The 26,159-nt window shown below is 35.8% G+C and overlaps 1 protein-coding gene across 12 annotated transcripts in view; it reads left to right on the top strand.

Moving 5' to 3' along the window:
• Sntg1 (syntrophin gamma 1) overlaps positions 1-26,159 on the top strand; it is an 835,631-nt gene that overhangs the window by 197,773 nt on the left and 611,699 nt on the right. Inside the window, exon 2 of one of the 12 annotated variants that reach the window (XM_087185781.1) lies at positions 10,520-10,570. The exons of the other annotated variants lie outside the window; for them this stretch is intronic. The gene's annotated coding sequence lies outside the window, so the exon portion shown is untranslated. The remainder of the gene's footprint in view (positions 1-10,519; positions 10,571-26,159) is intronic. 12 annotated transcript variants of the gene reach the window in all.

The following is a 26,159-nucleotide window of genomic DNA, read 5'->3' as shown; positions in this document are numbered from 1 at the left end:
TCCAAATGAATCTTTGGATTGTTTTCTCAAGGTCCATGAAGTATGCTGCTGGGATCTCAAATGGAATTGCATTAAATCTATATAGCAGTTTTGGAAGTATGGCCATTTTCACTATATTAATCCTTCCTACCCAGGAGCAGGGGAAGTCTGTCCATTTTCTGATTTCTTCTTCAATCTCTCTTTTCAGAGTGCCATAGTTTTCAGAGAAGAGGTCTTTCATTTCTTTCCTTCGGTTGATTCCTAGGTATTTCAAATTTTTGGATGCTATTGTGAAAGGAATTATTTGCCCTATTTCTCTCTCAGTGAGTCTGTCATTTGCGTAGAGGGAAGAAATTGATTTTTGTGTGTTGATCTTGTAACCAGCTACTTGACTGAATTTGATTATTAAGTCTAGAAGAGTTTTGGTGGAGTTCTTGGGGTCTTCTATATAGAGTATGATGTCATCTTCAAATAATGTCAATTTGACTTCTTCTTTTCCTATCTTTATTGCTTTTATTTCTTTCTCTTGTCTAATTGTAGTGGCTAATGTTTCCAGAACTATATTGAACAAGAGTGGTAATAGTGGACATCCTTGTCTTGTTCCTGATTTTAGTATGAAGGATTTCAGTTTTTGACCATTTAGTATGATATTGGCTGTTGGCTTTTCATAGATGGCTTCTATCAGTTTGAGGTAGAGAACATCTATTCCAATTTTTTGTAGGGTTTTTATCATACATGCATGTTGGATTTTGTCAAATGCTTTTTCTGCATCTATGGAGATAATCATATGGTTTTTGTCCTTGGCTCTATTGATATATTGTATTACATTGATTGATTTGCATATGTTGAACCATCCCTGCATCCCTGGTATGAATCCCACTTGATCAGGGTGTATGATCTTCTGAATTCTGTTTGCCATTATCTTATTAAGAATTTTTGCATCTATGTTCATTAGTGAGATTGGCCTATCATTCTCTTTTTCAGTTGGGTCTTTCTCTGCTTTGGGGATCAAGGTGTTGCTTGCTTTGCTTCCAGAAATGAATTTGGGAGTATTGCTTCCCTTTCAATTTCATTGAAGAGTTTAAACAGTAGTGGCAGCAGTTTCTCTCCAAATGTCTTGTAGAACTCAGCATTGAAGCCATCAGGTCCCAGGCTTTTTAAGTTTTTAATTCCATTTTCAATTTTATTGCTTGATATTGGGTTGTTCAGAATGTTTTGGTCTGCTTCGTTCAACTTTGGTAATTCATATGTATCTAGGAATCTGTCCATTTCTTCTGTGTTGTCCATCTTGTTGGCTTGTAGGATCTGGAAATAGGTATTGATGATTCTCTGGATTTCTGCTGCGTCTGTTCTAATTTCACCCTTTTCATTCTTAATTGCATGGATTTGGGCCTTTTCTTTCCTTTTTCTGACAAGGTTGGCTAAGGGTTTGTCAATTTTATTGATTGATTTGAAGAACCAACTCATGGCTTCATTGATTTTTTTGTATCATTCTCTTAGTCTCCATTGCATTGATTTCTCTTCTGATCTTTATAATTTCCTTCCTTGTGTGAGCTTTGGGGTTGTCCTGCTCTTGTTTTTCTAGAAGCTTGGGATTCAGCATCAGGTTGTTTAATTGGGCTCGTTCTGTTTTCCTAATATGCGTATTCACTGCTGTGAATTTCCCTCGTAAGACTGCTTTCATTGTGCCTCATAGATTCCGATATGTTGTATTGTCATTTTCATTTAATTGAAGGAACTGTCTGATTTCTTCTTTAATTTCCTCTGTGACCCATTGGTTACTCAGAAGTGTGTTGTTCAATTTCCACATGTTTATGAAATTTTTTGAGTTTCTTTTGCTATGGATCTCCAATTTCATTGTACTATGGTCTGATAATATACAGGGGATAACTTCAGTTCCTTTGCACTTACTTAAACATGTTCTATGTGTGAGTATGTGGTCTATTTTGGAGAATGACCTATGTGCAGCTGAGAAGAATGTGTATTCTGATTTTTGGGGTGGAAGACTCTGTAAACATCTGTTAAGCTCATTTGTTGAAGAGTTCAATTGAGTTCTAGTATTTCATTACTTATTTTTAGTCTAGTTGATCTATCTCTTTGTGACAGTGGGGTGTTGAGGTCCCCCACTACAATTGTATTAGTGCATAGATGACTTTTCATGTCCATTAGTATTTTTTTATATAGTTGGGTGACCTAGTGTTTGGTGCATAGATATTTATGATTGTCATCTCTTCCTCTTGAATTGTTCCCTTTACAAGGATGTAGTGTCCTTCTTTGTCTCTCTTAATCAGTGTTGGTTTGAAATCTACTTGATCTGCCAAGAGGATAACTACTCCTGCTTTTTTTTGGGTTCCTGTTGCATGGAGTATTGTTTTCCACCCTTTAACTTTCAGTCTATGAGTTTCCTTTTGAATTAAGTGTGTTTCTTGTATGCAGCATATTGTTGGATTTTGCTTCTTGACCCATTCTGCCAGTCTATTTCTTTTGATTGGTGAATTAAGACCATTAACATTGATGGTTATAAATGAAACATATTGACTTGTCATTGCCATGAGTTTTTCTTTTTGTTGGATTCTCCCCCTTTACATTTAATTTCTTGTCATGCCAAATGGTTTCATTCTGCTTTGCTTCCTGGGGTTGTGATCCTCAATATCTGTTCCTAGGATATTGTGTAAAATTCTTTGGAATGCTGGTTTGGTATTCATGAAGTTCCTAAGGTGCTCTTTGTCATGAAAGTATCTTATTTCTCCATCGATTTTGAAAGATAGTTTTGCAGGGTACATCAATCTGGGTTGGAGGCTGTTTTCTTTTAGGGCATGGAATATGTTACTCCAAGCTCTTCTTGCCTTGATGGTTTGTGTTAAGAAGTCTGCTGTGATTCTGATGGGCTTTCCTTTGTATGTGATTTGTTTCTTTTCTCTAACTGCTTGTAGAACTTTGTTCTTCTGTTGAGTTTCTGGAATCTTAACAATTATATGCCTATGTGTAGATTGTTTTTGATCCAGACTATTTGGAGTCCTATATGCCTCACTTATCTGTATGTCAAGCTCTTTTCCCCTTCTTGGGAAGTTTCTGCCATTATTTCCGTGAAGAGATTTTTTATGTCATCTGCACTCTCTCCTGTTTCTTCATTGAGTCCAATCAGTCTTATGCTATTCTTCTTTGCATCATCTAGCAGCTGCTGGATTGATTTCTTATGTTGCCTTATAATTTTGAAGCAATTTTTATTTTCCTGGTCACTAATTGCAATCTTATCTTCTATATCTGAAACTCTGTCCTTACATTGTCTCATTCTGCTGTGCAGACTTTCAGTGGAGATTTTCATGTCCTGGAAATGTATTTGCATCTGTTTTATGGATTCCATTTGTTTCCTATGTTGGGATTCCATCATGTTCCTGAGCTACTCTCTAGATTTATTAATCATATCTTGGACTAGGGGCACAATTTCTCCTGTTATCTGAAAATTATTTCTGATTTCATTGTTGCCAGATCCCCTTTTGTTGCCAGTTGAGTGGGTCCAGGTGGTTGAGTATCAGAGTGTTCCATCTCATTTCCCTTTGGGGTTGCTGTAGGTGATCTGCAAGTCTGGTTTTGAGACTTATTTTCATGTTTTCTCATTTCAACTGGGGCGTGGGACTCAACTGGACGGATTACCTCCTCTGAGCTGGAAGAGGTGGGACAAGGGCCGGGAGCAGCATTAGTAATGGTGACCCAAAAGCCCTTTCCTATGGGCTGGGAGCAGCTGGAGGGATGGTGGCTGGGAAGGCCCTTCCTCTGAACCAGGAGCAGTGGGATGGTGGCTCACAAGCCCCTACCTCTGGCCCGGGAGCAGTGGGAGGGATGGTAGCCCGGAAGCCCCTTCCTCTGTTCCAGGAGCAGTGGGACGGTGGCTCAGAAGCCCCTACCTCTGGGCCAGGAGCAGCAGGACTCAGTTCCATGGTCTGGTGGTCTGGTGTCCTCTGCGTCTTTGTAGTGTGGAACCAGGTGGCTGCCTGTCTGCAATGGGGTGATTTGGCATCTTCTGGGCAACTCAGGACCTTGGTAGGGGGTCACAGACCTGCCTGTCTGCATTGGGCTGATTCTGTGTGTTCCGCATGACTGGGGACCTCAGTAGGGCATGGGCAGACCTGCCTTTCTGCAGAGGGGTGATTCAGTGTCTTCTGCGTGACTCAGGACCTTGGTAGGGCATGCACAGACCTGCCTGTCTGCCTAATTTATTTTATTTTTAATCTTCACACTGAAGTACAATTTAATTACATTCATTCTCCAAAGTCAGATAGCTAGGTATTGGCAGAGCTCTGACAAAGATTCAGTTTTCGATCATTACCAATTACCATTACCATTTCCATCAACAACACTTCTTGAAAATATTGAATTTGAGGGTGAAATGGCACAAAAATAATATAATTGTGAATTATTTCAGCATAGTTTTAGAATTATAACACTTCAAATTATCCTACTGAAAATTTTCACCAAAGTTTCACTCTGGAAAGAATTGAGCCTCTAAAAAACAAGAACAAATTTGTAGTTAGAATGGAGGGATTTGTCATTGTAGATGAGACCCAAATGATTCTAGTCTTAAAATAAATAAAGGCTTTACTTGATTTTCTAACATCCTTGTTGTACTGTTACTAAAAACTGAATTGTAATGTGTTTCAAGTTAATGGAGAGTTTGTATTTTGTCTACTCTGAATATTATCCACTTGAAAATCACAAATATGGTAGAGTTCCATCGATCTGGACTGGAGGAAGCAACGTTTCAACAGATATACAGTTAACACGTGGCCCTGTGCCGAATGGAAGGGCTGCTCTAACCCATCATGTCAGAGACTATGGCTGTGTGCTTGCGCCTAGGCTCCTGCCTCCTTCTCTTCGTGTGGAGCCCAGCAGGAACGACCTGCTCCTTCAGGTGCGGCTCAACGTCAGCTGGGACAACGTGCTATATGCACTGAAGGAAGAGTGAAGGGATTAGATGGGTCTGTTGTTTTTCTAAAGAATCAATTTCCTTTCTTCCAAGCATCTGAAATTGTAGCAAAATGTACTGAACGGAAATGAAAAAAAAAAAGAAAAGAAATATGTTGTATAATTACAATAACAAGTTTGCAGACATAAATAGATTTTCAGGCAAACACAGCTGACTAGCTCTATATAAGAATTTCATGATGGACAGCAGAAGTGTATAAAAATCATGTAGTCTGATGGCAGTATGAATGTTGGATGCTAAAGGTACCCCCTAGTGAAAATGACAATTTCAGAAAGAAAATTTTTACTCTCTATGAAATAAATGTCAATTAAAATAAAATTGCTTAAATGTACTTGATATTTCTTCTTCTATCTTTACTATTTTTGATCTCTTAAGACTGTCATAAGTCACCAAAATAAAGAGATTTGGCCAAACTACGTGAAGACATAGACCCGCAACATCCTTTGTTAGATGCTAGATGGCATATTAGTAATAAATATAATGGATAAATTCCCAGAGAGAGATGTTATTTAAACATCAGTTTCAACAATGTAAATAATTTCTAATACTTTTAATTAATTATACTGAATAACTGTACAATGAATTAAGTCACTATTTTAAAGTTTAGATGTAAAATTATCTAAGATTATGTAAAAGAGTAAAATAAAATAAATAAGGGAATCATGGTTGTTACTAAGATTTGCAAGAATCAAATGAAGTTATATGTAAAATATTTAATATTAGTATCCCATAAATGATGTCCATTTATAAACATTAGTTCCCTTGGATTTGTCATGAACATTTCCAAAATTCATAGTTCACACAATGAGTCAGTCTCTACTCCACTGAAAACATCTTATCTGCCTAAGGTATTTCCAAACAGTGAGATTCTTGCATATAACAAGGTAGACTCTGACTTGGCTCACACAAATTCCACCATGTATGGTCTCTTGTCTCCAAGAACTTTGGCCAACCTTGCTTTCTAACTAAATAGAAATCTGTTCAAGAGGCATTGAAACAAAGTAGAATATTTTTAGAATTTTATAAACAACAGCAAACAAATATATAAGGCACTGTTATTTGAGCTGACATGCTGAGTAAAATCAAGTTGCCTACAGGAGAATAAAGAGATGTTATAAAATATAATACAGGTAATATTATTATGTTTTAGGGTGCAGGTCGAAGGGTTGTGTGGAAAGAATTATAAATATTTTCTATTCTTGGCAATCATTTCATGTGGAACTTGGGATTGAATTTGATGTTATATTAAAGGAAAATATTGGGGTCAAAGATGATAAAAAAAGAATTTTGATGGTATAAAGAAGATACATTACAAAAACAAGATATATTTTACAACAAAAAGTTTATAAAGAGAAAAAAATCCCCGCAAAACTCAGGCTAAGATTTACTGCTAAATAAAACAACAAAAAATGAGTTAGCAGTTTCTTTTGTTATTTTCTTGAATCAAAAAATATGTGTGATTTGGTTCCATTTATGGAATCTTTGTTGGACACCTACTCTGACCCAGACCCTTTGCTAAGTTATTTCTTGATTGCTGTGATAGCTAATATTGTACATTACTCAAGAAAACTCACACTTAAAGAACCTGGGCTCCTTTTGGCACCTGGACAGAGCAAAGTCTTGATATTTGGCAGGTGTCAGATGCTCATGTCTGCAGCAGTCTCAGAATTGATTTTGTGCATGTGTGTGGTAGTCCAGGGTGGAAGCAGGAGGACAGGCAAAGGGGAGTGTGATCACCTCAAGAAAACCGCATGACAAAGGTTACAAATGACTACTGAAGATCTGCTTTTTATTAAGGAGATTGCAATGGAAAAATATTATCAGACAATTAGATCTTTTAGAATCTGAATCTTGAATATATGAGAGAATTTTATCAACACATATAATCTTGAAGGGCATTATTAAAATTTTTAAATTTGAAAAAGAAAGGGGACCCTCCTCTGCTTTCTAGGTGTATCTCTGTGAAAGACTAGATATTTCTGTTGACATCAAAGCCACTCCTCAGTCCTGGGTGTGGGGTACCCTGTACTCCCCTCCTGGTGCTTTTATTCTTAGTTTTATGGGGAACCGCCACACTATTTCCCAGAGTGCCTGTACTAGTTTACATTCTCACCAGTAGCAGGTGACAGTTCCTTTTTCTCTAAAACCTCATGAATGTCTGTTAGCTCTCGTTAGTGTTTTTGTTTTTAATAATAGCCACTTGAACTGGGGTGAGATGGAATCTTTGTAGTTTTGATTTACATGATGGATGAATATACTGAGCATTTTTTACATAAATTTATAGGTCAGTTGTCCTTGATCTTTTGAGAACTGTCCTAAGCTGGGACAATATTAATTTACAAGTTTCAGAAATCATGAATTTTGGAGTCCTACAGAATATACCATTACCAAAACTGTGACAGAAGTCAAAACAAAGATCCTCTATGGGAAGCGTAAAACATGGAGATGACATTTTAGATATGATTGGCAAACCTACCTGCATTCCTTTTTTAAAAAATTTAAAGCAGGAAGTTTCAAATTACATTTTGCAATGTTTATATTATATTCCTATATAAATAACATTAGGATGATTTTCAAACTTAAGGAATAGAAAATCTTACAACAATTGGTTAAATTAGAAAATAGTTGAACTATCTCATTCAACACAATTCAGGGGCAGGTGTCACTGTCATAGCAAGAGTTTTCATGGTGGCAGCAGTTATTTGGGGTACCCTACTTGTGACCTGGTGGACGTTCTGTGTGAGCCCAGACACATCGTTTGCTTTCATGCATCAGCCTTTTTCACACTCAGTCCTCTCTACCTCCTGTAAACAAACAGAGCCTGGAAGGGCAGGAAATTTAACCTCCTGGAGCAGACCTCATTTACAAAGATGAAACTTCTTCTCCATTAAACCTAAGATCAAACTATTTTTGTTGAAAGATAGTAAATATTTTAGCCATATAGTCTTCGTTCTTACTACTCAAAAATTCCATTATAGCGCAAAAATACCAGACAGTGCTGAAAGGACTAGGCACAGCTGTATGTTCCAATAACATTTCATGCACAGTAGGTGGCCCCTGGCTGAATTTCACCTATCGGTTGAGGTTCCATATTCAGGCTATAAAAATACAAGACATTTAGTTTTAGTTAGAATTTTAAATGAACAACGATTAAGTTTCTAAGTACAAGTATGTCCTAAACAATAATTTGGTGTTCATATAACAGGTTGAACATCATAGTGTATCTTGGATTTCAGCTATCAGCCAGGTCTGCAGGTTGTAGTTTGGTAACCTCTACTTTTTTTGTATGAGATATAAAGATGCATAAACTATTCTTTGTCTTTGAATAGCTTAGAACTCTGGGAAAGAAATGGGAAATCCCTCAAATAAGGATAGCTGCTTAATAAAATCTCTCAGGGTTGTCTTACTAATTATATAAAAGCAAAATATTTCTCTCAAAGATATAGAGAAGATCCTTTAATAACTTTCTTAAATTTCTTAACTTTCAAAAGCAAAAACTCAGTCACGTAGGCTAACAATTACAAATATACATAACAAGGAAATAGGGCTGATTATCTAAATCCAAGGTTGTGCTAGTAATTTCAAGGAATACAAACAGTACCTAGAAAAATTGAAATGTGGATGCTAAAAGTCCCTTAATCTTACATTCCAACCTGACCTTCTAACCTCTGCTTTTAGATGATTGTTTAGGTAGGAATTCAGGATGATTCTTTTGATTCCTGCAAGAACCACTTGCCTATTATCTACAACCAAAGAATGCATGAAAGTATTGGTGTTTTTTTCTTCTCCTTACTCTCTCTCACATTGCTTTCTGGGATCATGTACTAAGGATACTATTTTGGAACTACTATGGAGCATTTCACTCCCTAATACCTATACATGGAAGTTCTAACCCACAATGTGAAGATGGAACTCCTAAGGAGGTAAATAAGATAAATAAGATTATAACAGTGAGAACCAAATCCCAGATAGTGTCTGTAAAAAAGACGGAAGGCTTGTTTTCTGTCTCTGTCTTTTCACCTGCAAGAGAAACCCATATAAATTCACAATGAGAAGGCCAAAGACGAGAAAACAAGGAAACAGACTTCATCAGAAATGAACCTTGATATTTTGTTCTTTGATTTCCAGACTAAAAAACTGTGAGAGAAATAATGTTTGTTTTTAAACCCAGCTAGTCATGATATTTTGTTATTAATAACCCAAGGACTATAATACATCCACCCCATGAAAATTTTTAATGAGAAGAAAGGACGATCATGAGTGAAATTGCATTGGTATTTGCCAAGGCGCAGTAAAAGGTAAATCTCACAGTCCAGGCAAAAATCCCAGAAAATGGAAATTATAAATGATAGGCAGGGCATGGAAGGTAGCTGCATGATCAAATGATAGTGGTAAAAAATCAGAGACGACAGAAAGAGAGAAAGAGAGAAAGAGGAAAGAAAGAAAGAAAGAAAGAAAGAAAAAGAAAGAAAGAAAGAAAGAAAGAAAGAAAGAAAGAAAGGAGCTATAAAATTATTTCTCCAATAGGTAGAATGAAAGAACTCACATATTTAAAAAAGGCTTAGGACAAAACAATATAATCACAACATAAGAAACTGTGTGGAAATAAAAAGAAAAATGTGTTGTTTTAAGAAATTTGAAATTTATCAAGTTCTACAGCAAAAGGGGCAGAACACTTCAATAAGGTAATAATACTGGGAAAAGGTCAGACATAAAAGAAAAGGTTTAACCTTCAAAGAACCCATGATTAATCACTATCCAGTGAATTTGAAATCACAGAAAAGATAGTTGTTATATATTTCATAGCACGGTATTACTAATATATGACTAAAACTAAATTTGACTTCGGAATACAGATGAAATCAATTTAATTGTAATGCTAGCAAATTAAAAATAAGTTGTACCAAAAGAAAAATATAGCAAAACAAGTATGTTTGTTTTACAGTCATATATAGATGATTCAATTATTAATGTGTTAAAAGTTTTTAAAAAAGAGTAAAGTTCAGTAACCGAGAGAGAGAAACCAAAACACCGGAAACCACAAGAAGAGACCACTTTACACCTACTAGGATGTCTGTAATCAGAAAAGTGGAAAATAAGTATGGTCAAGGATGTGGGGAAACTGGAAACCTCGTGCCTTGGCGGTAGGAGTGTAAAAGTGGTGGAAACTCTGTAAAGAACAGTTCGGGGCTCCTCAAACAGCTAAGCATAAAACCACCATATGACCTGGTCGTTCTACCTCCAGGTATATCCCGAGAGAATTCAAAACAAGACTCAAACAGGTACTGGTATATATGTGTTCACGCAGCACTTCCCACATAGCCCGAAGGTGGAAGCAGCCCAAATGTCCATCTTTGGATGACTGGACAAACCAACTGCATGGACAGTGCCATGGAGCATCACTTAGCCAGTCTGCATAGTGATATAGATGAAGCTTGGAAACATTATCCTACGTGAAATAAGCCACAAAACAAAAGAACATGAAATACCTAGAATAGGCTTGTTCATAGAGACAGACAGAAGCTTTGAGATTTTTTTTTTTTTTTTTTGTACCAGGGATCGAACTCGGGTCCTTGAGCTTGCGCAGCAGGCAGCGAAACCACTGAGGTAAATCCCCGGTCCCCTAAAGTACTCTTTTTATAGACCCAATAACAAATGCATGACATGTTAAAACACCTCAGTAGCTATTATAACAGTTACACCTCAATAACTATTATAAAAATCAATAGAGAGGACTGGATTGTTTTGCAGATGATGAATGTCAATAGTCATTGATGAATAATATATTCAATACTATATTTGATTAGAGATACAATTATTTATTTCACTTCATTATTATATATCTAGAAAATGAAAGACTTAATTGGAATTATAAGTAAACAAAGAATATAACTCATTCTCGGAAGTGACAGACATGCTAAAACTACTTAAAATAAGGGGATATTATTATGGTGACTCATGATTAAGAAAAGAAGTAATGATAAATGTCAGCTGAGAGATAAAAGTATCTCTGTGTGTTGGTGTGTGTGTATGCAGAGAAAGAAAAAATTTTCCTAGTTCATTATTTAGCCAACGATTTTGTAAACTAAAAGATTTTTAATTTGATGAAGTCTAATTTATATTCTTTTTCTTCTCTGGACTGTGATTTTTGTAGTCCCATTTAAGAATTCTATCTACTTTTACATGTCAAATATTTTCTTCTATTTTTCAAAGACATTTATATTTTATGTTTATTTATAAGTCCACAACCCATTAAGAGATAATATTTAACAGATAAAGATTAGATAAAAGTTTATATAACTTTTTGAGTATGGATATTCAGTTGTTCAGCACTGCCTATTGAAAAGCCTCTCTTCCATTGGAGAGAATTTTGGTTCTCAGCAAATTAAGTGTCCATCATTCTATCCCAGTCCTTTGGTATTATAAGATAGCTATAATGTAGTGTAAAATATTAATAGATAGCCTTGAACTTTTATTATGCTCATGGATCTATTTTAAGTGCTTTTGTCTTTTTATTTAATAACTTTATGCCTTGTATAATATTATTATCTCTATTTCACTTTAAAAGAAATCATATTGTGGGTCAACATTAGTAGATTCTAGTTATTAAATTGATCAAACTTGGGATACCAGGTTCCAGACCTGATGGTCTGTATTAGTATAACTAATGCCATCTAGCATTTTATTCTTTAAAAATGAACTTTTCTAAATAATGTTATATTCCCCCATCACTCTGTGAAAAGGCCTTTACTCTAAGATTACTTTTAGCACAAAATTGGTCTTTCTGGCTTCTCCCTAGCTCTGGCTTTTCTCCACATCCATACTTAGGTCTCACATATCAATCATTTTCACTTATTCTTTGATTTAATTTATGTATGATTTTATAAAATCATTGCCTTGTGCTGCAAAGGACTTTAAAACCATACAGGAGAAATTCTAACCCATTTCTGCCTCAAGTCTTTACCCAACCACTTCATTCAATTTGATAACTGACAATTTTAAATATACATACACATAGCATACTTATTGGATACTTGCCTATGTGAAGTTTTCTATTTTTAAGTTATGGTCTATCCCTTTCTTTTGTTAGTTAAGTTATGATGTTGTATGCCAGAAATCTTTTATTTTAAACTCACTTGGTAGGAGCATTTATCAAGTGGTTTACAATGATTGCTGCTCCTAGTTCTGTGCTGATATGGAAGTCATATTTCAATAACTTTCTGAGTTCCAATCTATTCATTCTGGTAATTTACATTCAATTAGTGAAATGACCTGAAAACTGTGAAAAATAGAACCCTAAACAACTTCACCATTTTAATAAGTAGAAAAGTTTATATTTCACCTACAGAATACCAGGGATTCTGAACACTTAAAATTTTTTATGCTTGGGCTCATTTTCTCAGTGGAGAATGAGGCATGGAACACAGAGAAGAATATCATGCTGGATAATTTTATCATCCAGACTCATATTGTAAAGCAACTTTCATAATACCAGAACCAACACATTCTAGTCTTCCTGCTCTAATTACTAGCTGATGGAGCAGCATCATTTCTCACTGCTCCACACCTGCCTACCCACATTCAAGTAGTTCTTCAGACACTATTTCCAGTGTGTGTACACACAATATAGGTTTGTAATAGCATTTTTTTAAAAAATAAAAACAAACAATTTCTTACCACGACTTTGTTATAACATTATATTCTAGAATATCATGAAATTGACAGGCTAAACTTGTTTCTACCGGATGTGATTCTTTAGAATTTCAAGGAAATTTCGGGAAAAATAAAACAAGAAAGATTGCTATTTCTCTAAGGCTGTATCAATACATGAGTATATAGTATAATTTTCCTACTTATAGAGAACATGAATTTTAAGGGGTTTAATTAGTTGAGGAAGACAGCAACATTTTAGAGTGACCTAGTAAATAGGTACACAGGAAGAGGGTAAAGCATACATTCGGTTGTGACTCATGCTTCTCATGAAAATTCTCTTTCTTGGAATTCTGCCTGAATCCTAGAATTTATTTTGAAAATAATATTTTCCAAAATGAATCAGCAGCAGGAAATTTTTTCTTATTAGATTTGCATGAGTACTGAAGTGGCTCTCCTAGTTCACTAAGTTGAATTATTTATTCTCTCTATTCTTGCTGTCGCATAGCAGAAAGCATTTACCATTAACTAAAAAGTTTCTGTAACTAAGAAGAAGGCAACCTTGGCCTTATTCATTTTTATTTTATATTTTAATATTCACACTGAAATCAGTTACGTTTTGATTACTCTTCCCCACCTGATAAGTACTAGCTAGATATGTCATTACCCAAGTGAGAGGTTCCAAGTGTACATTATCTTGGTAAGAGCTGGTAATGTCAGCACTAGTGAAGGAAAAGACCCTGACTACAGGCCGTGCTCTTAGTCTGATTCCAGCAGAAAGCACCTTCTTGCTTCTCTGTTTTATAAATTTATAATTTAAGAAGTATCCCTTTGAGAGCTGGTGGTATAGCACAATAGAATGCTTGCCTGGCATACTGGAGGGCCTGGGTTTAATCCTCACCACACTATCGTTTAGCAAAGGTTTATCCCACATGCCTATACGCTGAAAATATGATAAGCTGGCCAACTTGGGATCTCCTGCTCATTTAGGCATTTGAGCTGTTTGACTTCCATAAAATCCATGATCCAAAGTATAGAAACCATGCTTCAGCCACTAGGCAAGGCAATGCAACTCCAAGAAGCAATGTTTTATTTTCTCATTTTTATTACACTTATAATATTTATAATATTATATCATTTATAATATTTTATTTCAAAATATTGGCATACATTAAGATTGATCAGTCATTGTTTTTAGCCCTTCAACACACTATTTGTACACAGAACCTCGCCGAGGTAGATGCTATGATTTGCTACGTATTTAAAGAAACAGAAGCAAGAAGGAGTACAGTTACATACTCAAGGTCACACAGCTAATGAGTTGCTGAGCGATTTATGCAAGGAGCTGACTGAAGGATCCTGCCCTGGCCTCTTCTTGTGGCCTCCCAAGAACCCTGGCATATTGGAGTGAGAAATGGAGAGCCTATGATGACAAAACAAATCTGCGTCTTCTTTCATTTTCCTTTACAGCTCATAAAATTGAAGTTCATTCTCAAATACCACAGTTGCTTGTTTTTCAAATGAAGAAAAGGTATCAGCTTTTTATTATCATTCTCAATTACCACACAGGAATCAATGCAAAATTTATACTCAGTTCAAAAACAAAAAGGAAAAGACTTGTAGACAAAGAACTGCACTTTGGAAGTTCTATGTGTTAGGTTATATAGAAATGTCTCTGCTTTGTCTGAGGGACAGAATTCTACCTCTATCTAGCTCAGGAAATAGCTGAATACCCAGAGGATACAATAGCTCGCACACACACACACACACGCACACACACACACAACTGAGGAAAGATCTGAACATGGTGGTGCATGCCTATAATCCCACCTCTCTGGGAGGCTGTGGTAAAAGGATCACAAGCTTAAGCTCAGAGTAATTTAGAGATTTAGTGAGATGTTGTCTCAAAAAAATAAATAAAATAAAAATACTAAAAGAGCTGGTTATGTAGTTCAATGCAGAGGCCCTTGATTCTCCTCAGTACTAGAGAAAAAGAAAGAAAGAAAGAAAACTAACAAAGGTGAAATCCTCAAACTTCTGGGAGTGGAGGAGTAGAAGCATTCAGCTGTTTTTCAGAAACAACTGTCTAAAACAGTAAACACTTGGGAAGTCATTTTTCATTCATTATTTGATTTTTCTCTCCTAGTTGGCCTATTTTCCCTCTGTCACTAACTTTCTCTACAAGGTGGAAAAATACAGCCAGTGAAAGTACCCAATTTTACATATTCTCACTGACACCACAGAGAGAAACTGGTTTTCTTCAGCTACAATTTGAAAAATTTCAAGAGTACTCAGATTCACGTTGCTAGAGAATGGCCTCCCTGAACTGATCAAGTGTTGTCAGAGGACTGGTGTGCTGGGAGGAGAGGAGGGAATAGGGGGCTCTCTAGATCCCTCTCAGTGAGTGGGTGGCATAAGTGGCATGGAGCAGATCAAACCTAAGGAAAGCTCCATTGCAATCTGGCAGGAAGTAATGCCATACAATTAAAAAAACACAGATTAAAGAGTTAAAGAAATAGCGATCCACGACCTGGCTCAATTAATTAATGTTTGAGTGACTTTATCAAATTAACTTACTGAGTCTCTTCACATTAATTGATTCATCTGTAAAATGTTGTAACAATTAAATAAAGTAGCATGTAAACAAATAATAACAGCTAGTATTGAGCTAGCTAGCCCTGATGTTTTAGTCAAAGCCCTTGCACTGGTTCAGTTCATATAATTTTTATGATGCGATTCAAGTTACTATTTCCCTTGTAGATGAGAAACTGAGGCATGGGGAAGTTTAAAAATATCCTGCTCAAAAGTTCACATCTAATGAATTTAGCAGCCAGAATATTTACCTGTTCAAAAATATTAATCTTTTAATAGTATGAGCTCAAAATGCATTAATCTTAAAATCACATTGACTCCTACAGGATAATGTAAGGCTTAGATAGGAATTGCACCCTAGATTCAGAATTGCCAGGATTTTCAGAATGATCTTTAGTGTTCTATTCACTGGTAGCAATTACTCATCATTAGTCCTGTGTGTGGCTGAGCCTCACTGTGAGAGAGACAGCAGCTAAGAGCATGGGCTCAGGAGCTGGTCGGCCAGATTCAAGCCAGAGCTTTTCCGTTTCCAAAATATGGAGCCTCATGCACGTTACTCAGCACTCAGTGACAATTTTAGTTTCTTTCCAAAAGTAATGGTATCAGTATCTATATTTGGGGATTAGTATAAGGAAAACAAATGAATACTTGTATGGGTTTGAATAATATCTGACCTTTATAAACTCACAAGAAATACCTACTACATTGCTACTACTACTATCATTACAGACATCACCACTATCATGATGATTGCTGTCACCACTACCATTACTATTACTAGTACTTCTACTACCTCTCCCACTGTTGCCACCACTATTGCCTGTGACTCTACTACTGCCAGGCAACTGAAATCATTACTACCAGCACCATTGCTACCTCTACCTCCAGTATTAACTCCATGGCTGCCAGCACCACCGTCACACCCTACAATAACTACTACTACTTTTACCCCTTTTGTGGACATTCACCTCCTATCCCCTCCATTGCTACAATATTACCACCACTACCGCACCAAGTTTTCTTCTTCTAAACCCACTTCTTCTAGGAGTCACATTTTCATTTCCACATTTTATCTTTATTTTTGTTTTCCACATTAAGTCCGAAAGTATACATCAGTCTCTTGTACTGTGCCAAAGTGGTGAAGAAATAATGTTGAATACCTTAAAGGAGCAAACCATGTAGCTGTGAAATGAGCACAGTTGTCAACTGGTCATTGTTTTCCCTTTTTTCTTTTTGTTCTTTTATTGGTACCTTTTAGGTGTACAATTCGTCTACATTTATCATTGGGTGTTTGTACCTGTACATGACGTATCTTGGCTCTTATTCCCGCCCCCATTACCTGTGCACCCTTTACCCCCTCCACCCTTCCCTATTTACATAGATTTCATTAACATCAACTGGTCATTTTTACAGGGCAGCTAGTTGTGACTCTGGGTAAATACATTATTGCAGAGTTTAACCTCTAGCAAACACTAAGATACACTTTTGTTCCCCTTCGTGTCATTTTATTTATACCCATGCTTTGTGAACACATCAAACTGAACAAGATACTAAACAGAAAATATTTATATTTTAGATTTATTTTCATCTAAGAATATTAGACTGTCTTCTGGCTTTAGTCCCAATGAATACACATTTGCTATGCACATAAATAGTCTCCCAGTACTATTATTTTCCATCTGAATATAACAGCATCTTCAATTAGAGTCAAAATTTATTGTACTGGATGCTTCAAAACTAATTTTGGCTTATGGTTTGACTCTGTCATTTATTATTTCTGTAAACTTAGGCAGGCTACAAATGTTGAGTCTTAGTTTCCGTATCTGTAAAATAAAATACTTTAAAGGAATGATCTCTAAGTCTCTTGTAGTTTTGTAGTCTTGTACTTTTGACATGCCCTGTTCCATATATAATACACAGAAAGGTAGTACACTCTTGAACACGTACCTTCACCTGTCATTTACATTAAAACGTACATGTTAAAGGCCATCAACAGAATGTTTATATGCTTTCAAAGCTATTAGATATCAGACATAACACAACTGAATCAAATAAATGATATGAACTCACTTCATTGTACAGTGCAGAGTTCATGAAAATAATTAGAATTTCCAAAGATGCAACATTGATGCAGGGTTATGACAGTACCAACAAAGACAGAACACATTTGAAATCCTAAAAATAATGAAGCGATTGACTTGAAAATAGATAGGAAAATAAAGCAAACACAATGAGGCTAGAATATCTATTTTAAATCTAAATCTTAAATTTAAACTTTTCAGATGGAAAGCTGATAACAATGGTATATTTCAATGGTAAAAATCTTGGGTATCCAGAGTGGTGGAGCACACCTGCAATCCCAGCATTCTGGAAAGCTGACATAACAGAATTTCAAGTTGGAGGGCAGCCTAAGCAATTTAGCAACTTAGTAAGATTCTATCTCAAAATAAAAATAAGGTTTGGGATGCAGGTCAATGCAAAGGCCCTGGCTTGATTACACAGTAGTGCAAAAAAGGGGAAAAATATTGGAAAAGGAATTAACTTCAAGTGATAATGTTTAGTGGCTAGGGTGTTTGTGCTGGTCCATAACTCCATGCTGACCAATGTGTTCTGCCTTCTGTGCCCAGTACTTTTGCTTAGGGCTCCTAAGTGTCTTCTACCAAACCAGACCCACCCCACTGGTTGTGTCTATACTGGCATAGTCAGTATTTCTATATGCCTTTAACTCATGATTTCCTTAAAATATACAAGATTTCTTTGGTAATACATAGACTACTGTTATGGTTGGCATCTAACAGGTCTATTAAAAAGAGTCATTGTACTGAAAAATTAGTGCTGATGGGTTACTGGATGTGATTAGATCATAAGGAATTTAACTTGACTATAATTTGAGGATTATAACTTGATGATGATGATGGAAACAGACGTGGGGTCTAATTGAAAAGAGTAGATCATAGAGTCATTACCTTGGCACCTATGTACGGTCCAGGAGCCATGAGCTGAGCAGCTCTGTTCCACCATGCCCTGCCACTATAATGTTCTACTTCAGCACAAGTCCAGAAATAATGGAGTCTGCTGACCATTGACCGGAATTCTGGGCCAAAGTAAATATTTCCTCCTTTAAGTTACTTTTCTCAGCTATTTGGTCACAGTGATCAAAAGCTGACCAACAAGTAACTCCCTTGCTCTTCATTTGGTTTATAAATCAAATAGTAAGATGAGTAAGCATTTACTGGCTGATTCTGGTACATAGCTGCTTGTTATTTGAACATTCAGGATGTTTGTGCACCTGGAGAAGGCTGGGGTGGAGAAAGAAGAAAAAGAGAGGGAGTGCTCTGAAGTAGATTTATAAGGCCAGTGTGAACCAAGAGGAGTGGACAGGGAAGACTGAACATGCCAGAAAGTAGATCCAAAGACCTTGTAACAGTGCTAAGCTGTTTGAACTTCATTCTTCAGGCAACTGTCAAGAGTTTTGAGACCTGGTTTGAGCAAGAGAGGACAATTTAGATTTATAGTTTAGAAAGATCATTCTGGCTAAAATGTCAAGAAGTAACTAGATGAGGGTTAGGCTGAAGCTCAGGATCAGTGAGATTGTTAACAGTTGAGAGGAACTGCAGCCTAGAGAAGGGCAGGGAATTGTTAGTGGGGGAAAAAAGATGCCTTGGAAAGGACTGTTGACAAGTTAAGGGACAACAGGGGTAGCAGAGAGAAGAAGTCTCAAACATATAAAGTAATATCAGTAGATCTTCTCATACAAAATTGAATTGTGTGAGCTCCCACAGGGACAATGAATAGAGAAAATAATCTAATTCCTTTGCTTATAACATGGAGATTGCAGTAGATTTACTTAATACATATTTATTGACTGTGTATTATGTGTTAAACACAAACACTCTATGGACTTGAGGGTCTTATGACTTCCAGCTAATGGTGAAGATTAAAGAACTAAGTGGAAGCATGTGGTAAGCTAAGATCATCAATTCTAACTGTGAAAATTCGATCACTCCAGAATGAAATTTTAAATGTATTTGCACGGAAGCTACATGCCTCTGAGAAGTCATGTAAGTCACTGAAATACTGATCTGCATGTCCTTAGGCATTGCAGAGGTTTACATAAATAAAGACTAAAAACCCATGGTAATCGCTGTACCCCTTAGTGCTCCAAAGCACAATTACATGGGTGTATAAAGGACAAATATTTAGATTGTCAGACAGTTAATTTAAGAAAATAAATGTGTTTGCTAGTTTCAATGTTCCTGAAAGGAGGAACTAGGATGCTTGTGGAACAGGAACAGGTCTTATGTGAATTTCTAATGATAAGCAAATAAACCATCTGTAAAATAGCAAGAAGATGATGCTATTAAACTCAACTAATAAATTTTTATAGTTTTATTCACTGCTGCCAAGAAATAAGAAAGATAAGATACTTATATTAAGAAAGAAAAGGTATAATGTACTCATATATATTATATGAGAATGTGAGATTACTATGAGATTCCTATTGTAGTACATAGTTAATCCTCATATTCTCATAATTTTTAAACAGATCCTTCTTTTAGAATAGAGTCATTATTAGATATTTCTGAAGCAGTGGTTGTTTTTATTTTACCACTGGAAAATGGCAGTATCTTTGAACCTCCCCCTCAGAAAGACACTTTGAAGCAAACCAATTAGTTAAACATAAATATGGATAGTTATGATAGTTTTTCTTTAATGTTTACTTCTTTTATAACCTCACATTAAAAAAATAAAAAATAGGGCACAGATCTAATTGATAGCAATGTCAAGAAGAGTATGTTTTGAGTTATTTTTTCAGTTTTTCCATTCAGAGGCATAAGAACACTCACTGACACTCAATTCCTAGGCTTCCTCCTAGACCCAGGTAACCAGACACCTCTCAGAAGCATCGGAAGTCTGTCAGGGTCATCACCCCTACCCAGCACTTTGAACACATTAAACATAAAAGTATTTCTAAAAAATTAACTTTCTATTAAAATTGACATCTAAATATAAGATGCTAGAAAGTAAGACAGCCCATACTCTAGGAACTGAATAAATATTGAAGCTGTATTTTTAATCATCTGCTTGTAAATTATTGATAGAGCTTCAGATTATTGGTGAAAAGGCTGAAAATTATCCAATTCACATTCCAAATTACCTTCAAAAGACTTTCCTTTTTTTCATTTGTGCTAGGCAGTAGCAGAGAAAATTGTGGCAATATTTCTAAAGAAGTTGGTCATAATCATTGAAGCTTATTGGTAACATTGAAAAACCCCTCTATTGGAAAAAGATACCATTAAGGACTTTTCTACTGTTAGAGGAGTCAATGCCTGGCTTCCAAATTTCAAAGAGCAAGCTGACTTTCTCACTGTGATTAATTTTAAGGTGAAGACAATGTTTCTTTATTATTCTGAAAATCTTAGGGCTCTTAAGAGTTAGAATCAGTCATTTGTTGTCCATGATTTATAAATGGAAGAACAAAGCTTGGCTGGCAGAACATTTCTTTACAACATGGTTTACTGAATATTTTAAGCCCCCTATTGAGAAACACTGTTCAGAACACAAGATTTCTTCCAAAGTGTTACAGTTTATGGCTATGCACTTGGTTATGCAAGAACCTCTTTGATGGAGGTGAATCCTGAGATAAACATAATCTTTTACCTGTGAACACAAATTCATTCATAGCCCATGGATCAAGAAGTAATTATGACTTTTAATTCATTATTATACATATTTTGTAAAAATTTGTTTCCATAGTTAGGGATTCCTTTCATTAATTTGGGTAAAGTAAATGAAAATCTGGAAATGATTCTCTATTCTAGGTATCACTGAAAAAATTAATTATTCATGGAGGTAGCCAAATATCAATATTAGCAAGTGTTTTGAAGAAGTTTATTCTAATTCACATGGTGACTTTGAGTGTTTTAAGATTTCAGTGGAGAGCACAACTGACTATGTGAAGGAAATAGAAAGAGAACTGGAATTAGAAATGAAATCTGAAGATGTGATTCAATTGCTACAATCACATGATAAAACTTTAAAGGATGAACAGTGACTTTTTTATAGATGAACAAAAAAATGATTTCATGAAATGAGATCTACCCCAGCTAGAATTGCTGTGAACATTGTTGAATGACAACAGAAGATTTAGAACATAACATAAACTTAGTTGATAATGGAGCGGTAGGTTTTGGGAGGACTAATTCCAGGTTGTGGAGAAGTTCTAATGTGGTAAAATGCTATCATACTCCCTCACATGCTACAAAGATGTCCTTCATGGAAGGAAGGGTCAACAGACACAGTAAACTTCAATACTGTTTTATTTCAAGAAATTTCTGGAGCCAACCTTCAGCAACTACCACTCTGATGATTCAGCAGCCATCAACAATGACCCAAGAAAATTACAACTCATTGAGAACTCAGGTGATCATTAGCATTTTAGCAGTGAAATATTTTTAATTAACATATACATAGCTATTTAAAGATAATACTATTACACACTTAATAGATTATAGTATAAACCTAAATTTTATATTAATCAATAAACCAAAAATATTATGTGACTTGATTTTTTACGCTATTTCTTTTATTGCATAATCTGCAACAGAATCTATAATGTCTCCGAGTTATGCCTTTGTATGTCCTCCAGGGAGAGGACAAGTATTCTGAATCATGGAAGAACATGTTATATTTGACTCTTTTAGTACTCATTTTGAAAACATTGTAGAGACCATATGTTAGAATTGGAAAGTGCTTTAATCAGCTTTCATTCATTAAAACAAATAGGTAAGACAATCAACTTACAAAGATAAGAGGTTTATGTTACCTCATGGTTTTAGGGGTTCAGTTCAGGATCATCAGTTGGCCTCATTGTTTTTAAGCCTGCAATGGGCCAGTACATCACAGCAAGAATTCATGGTAGAGAAAAACCAATCACCTCATGGCCAGGAAGCAAACGAAAGGAAAAGGAAGGGATCAGACTCTTACTGTCCCCTTTGAGGAATGTCCACAGTGACTAACATTTCCTAGCAGATCCTGCCACTTAGTTCACCGCCTCCCAGAGCTGTAGCCTAGGGGCCTTTGAGAGACATTGAAGACTCAAACCATAAGAGAAAGTACATATAAGTGACAATAAGCATCATTATAATAACATTCAACAATTATTAGTATTTATTAAGTCTTTTTCTTTTTTTTTACCCATTAAGTTTATTGGTACATTTTAGGTATGCAATACAGTTACATTCATCATTGGGATCTTGTACCATTACATGAGTCTCTTGGTTCTTATTTTTTTCCCCTTCCCTTGCCCTCCCTTCACCCCCTCCACCTTTCCCTACTTGCAAAGACCTTGTTTCCATTTTTTTCCTCTTCTCATATTTTTTCCTTTCCCTTTTATCCCTTCCCCTACCCCTCCCACTTCCCCTGCTTTTTTAGAGCTTTTCTTCCTGTTACTCAATATCAGTTATACATTTTTTAAATTACAATATTAAGATCTAGGAGACATTACCACAGATTTTACAGAATTTAAAAGGATATAGAAAGCATATTACAAAACTCTTTTTTGAAATAAATTTGACAATTTCTAAGAAGCAGTTTAGAAGACAAATGAATGAAACTAACTCTGGAGGAAATATAAAACTTGAATAGCACCTATTAAAGAAAGTATATTCCTAGCTTGAAAACCTACCTATATGACAACAGCTGGCTCATATACATTTTAACTGATAAATTATATCAAACATTTAAAGTAGAAAAAAGAAGGAACACTTCTCCCCTCATTTTAGGAAATCAACATTGTGCTAATCCTAAAACTGGATTAGAAGACAAAAGTATGAACATAGATAGAAATTTGTTTAATAAAACAAACTATTAGAAGTCAGATGTGGCAGTATGTAGAAAGTGGTTTTGTTATAGGGATGGCAGTGTTGGTTCAGCATTGGAAGATCCACCCCCAAAGTCATCATTTTAACAGAGGAAAGGAGAAAGCCATATGATCCTGTCACTAGTTGGAGAAAGAGTATTGGACTAAATTCTACAGCTGTTCATGGTAAAAGCTATCAGGAGACTAGAAGTAGAACAGAACCTTCTCAACAGATCAGAGACATGTACTCCATACTTCCAACAAAAACTCCTTCTATGAATGGAGATGGTACAATGCTTTCTCCCTAAAGTGGGGAAGAAGGGCAGATATGCCTACTCTTTATCTGTCCATTAGACTATTAAGTCTTTTTCTTATATTATTCCTTAGTAGGTCGTGAACATTATATATTGAAGTTACACTTTAGCAGATAATTTTAATAAACTATTTTCTCTGTACATTGAGTTTTCCCTATGAAATACTGTTTATTAAGTGGTTTATAAACAACAGAAATTTATTGTTCTGGAGGCTGAGAGGCGCAAGGTGAGGGTGCTGTAAGATCACAGGTGCCAAGGTTCATAGATGATTCCTTCTCAATGGATTCTTATTTGATGGAAGGGGGCAAGGAGCCTCCCTCACGTTCACTTGAATGATTAGCCAATTACATTCATAAGCTTTCTGTCTCCAACTTAATTACCTTGCAAATATCCCCAATCCCAATCCCATCACCTTGGCGGTTAAAATTTCAATGTACAAATTTGGGGATGACATAAATATTCAGACTATTGCAACTAATCAACAATTGCTCTTTGTTCCAGGTCAAAGGTGTGTCTTCCTCATTCACAGAGGTCTTATTTTTTATATAAGTGTCAATATCCCTAGATTCGGAAAATAAAGAGTGGTAAATTCTAAGTAAATATGAGATATAACTGTTTATAGTAGTGACTGGTCATAAAAATAAAAACATGCAATACAATTCCTGCCAAGTAGACACTGACAAAAAACAAAGAAGCATGGCAAAGGCTGCCTAAAGCTGCATGCCTGTCCTTTTGCTGCCTTGCTTTGAACATATCTGTGTAAGCTCCTGATAGCAGGTTCCGCAGCTTCCTCCTGGATCATGACTCCTAAGGACACTGGCAAAACACTGAAGAATGGGAGACAAAAAAACAGAAATAGAGAGTAGGAATATTCAGAGAGGCCACTAATCTACATGACTTGGTAAAGAAAACCATGATTTTAAGTTGTGAAAAGTGCCATATGACCACATCTCTAATAATATCAACTAGCATCTTTGCACTCCAGCTGGCTAATTTAAATTAGGTGTAATAGACAGTATACTATTTTGGTGATTTACAACAGTAGTTGATATAGAAGATATAGGTCTGAATGAAAGGAAAATGAGCTTTTCTTTCTACAGTATTTCTTTACAATGTTCATACAATTATCTTTTTAAAACTTCATACTAGGGGCCGGGGATTTAACTCAGTGGTTCTGTCACCTGCCTCACAAGAGCAAGGACCCAAGTTCAATCCCTGGTACCAAAACAAAACAAAAAAACAAAAAAAACTTCATAGTAGTTAAGAAACAATAAGAAATTACATTAGATTTTTTTCTTTTCCCTTTTTTCCTTTCCCATACCCCTCCCATTTCCCCTATTCCTTTAGACCCAAGAAAAAACATGAGAAAAGGAAAAAAATGGGAACAAATTATTTGTAAATAGGGAAGGGTGGAGGGGGCAAAGGGAGGGCCAGGGAATGGGGAAAAAATAAGAACCAAGATACATCATGTAAACGTACTCCCAATGATGAATGTAACTATAGTGTATACCTAAAATGTACCAACAAGTAAACTTAATAAAAAAAAGAAATTACATTAGATATACTTTTAAAGACTTTACTACTGATGTAAATGAAAAAGATGAACATTAACTTTAGAAGATAGAGGTTTAAGACTATCTACCTATATACTCATACCAATTTTTTTTTTTTTTTGGTACTGGGGGTCGAACTCAGGTCCTTGCGCTTGCACAGCAGGAGGTGAAACCACTGAGCTAAATCCCCAGCCCCCTATATACTCATCTATCCATCTAATATATATCCTAACATTAGTGGTAGGCAAGATGGTTTTGTGGCGGAAGGTGTGGAAGTTACAGAAAAGTGAAGAAAATTTTGAAGCATTTGGCAGTAGTATTAACTTAGATGGAAAGCAGGTGAGAAAAACATTTCATGAACTAGAAAGACCAGCAAAGGTCAAGTGGGGTTCTGCAAAGGGGCAGGGGTACAAGATTTGTCTTCAGGAAAATAAGATCTGGAGCGTCATGTTTTATAATTAGCAACTACATTAAGGTTATATCTGGAGTCATGGGAGTTTAAATATTTCAAACCTCTGCATTTAGGGCCAGAAATGTGGATATTTAAGTCACCTGATAAATAAGGACAGTGGAAATGTGAAAATAGAGAAATTTGATATATAATATCAGATATTCTGTACAGTATAACTTTAGAAAAAGAAAAGGATGCAGACAGGTGATGGAGGAGCAATACTCTGGTTAGAGACTGTGAAAAGAGGTCTGTTTAAGAGAAGCACTTTGGGCTAGCTGAGGTGGTGCCTGGTTGTAATTACAACACTGGGGGACAGAGACTAGAGGATCACAAGTTCAAGCCAATTCTGGGTATCCTATCAACTTTTTGAGATCTTGTCTCAAAATAAAAAAGTATCTCCATGTGAGGACCCTGGAGTCAATCCTTAGCACACACACACACACACACACACACACACACACACACAGAGGAGCAAGAACCATTTTGGAAATTCATTTATTGTGTTTTGTTTTGTTTGCCTTTCTTGTTTTGGCTTTTTGTTTTTTGTTCAAAAGCAGGGTCCACATTGTCTTCTATTTCTTGAGATCATGCTGTATCTACCTCCTAAGCTGCTGGGCATACAGAAATACGGCACTACACCCAGGTTTTCTGTTACTTTTGAGGATGATGATGTAGTTCCAATAAATATTGCATTAAATATATATTTTGGAATACTAGAGAAAATGTGAGCTTATGGAGTTAATTGGAAATATCTAAAAACACATTGAATGACTTA

Source organism: Heterocephalus glaber, unplaced genomic scaffold (genome assembly GCF_053883595.1).
Source record: "Heterocephalus glaber isolate CG9 unplaced genomic scaffold, H.glaber_assembly_v1.0 deba00000281, whole genome shotgun sequence".
In the NCBI taxonomy this organism is placed as follows: domain Eukaryota; kingdom Metazoa; phylum Chordata; class Mammalia; order Rodentia; family Bathyergidae; genus Heterocephalus; species Heterocephalus glaber.
Note: the sequence above shows the minus strand (reverse complement) of the source record. Positions and strands in the feature narration are given on the sequence as shown.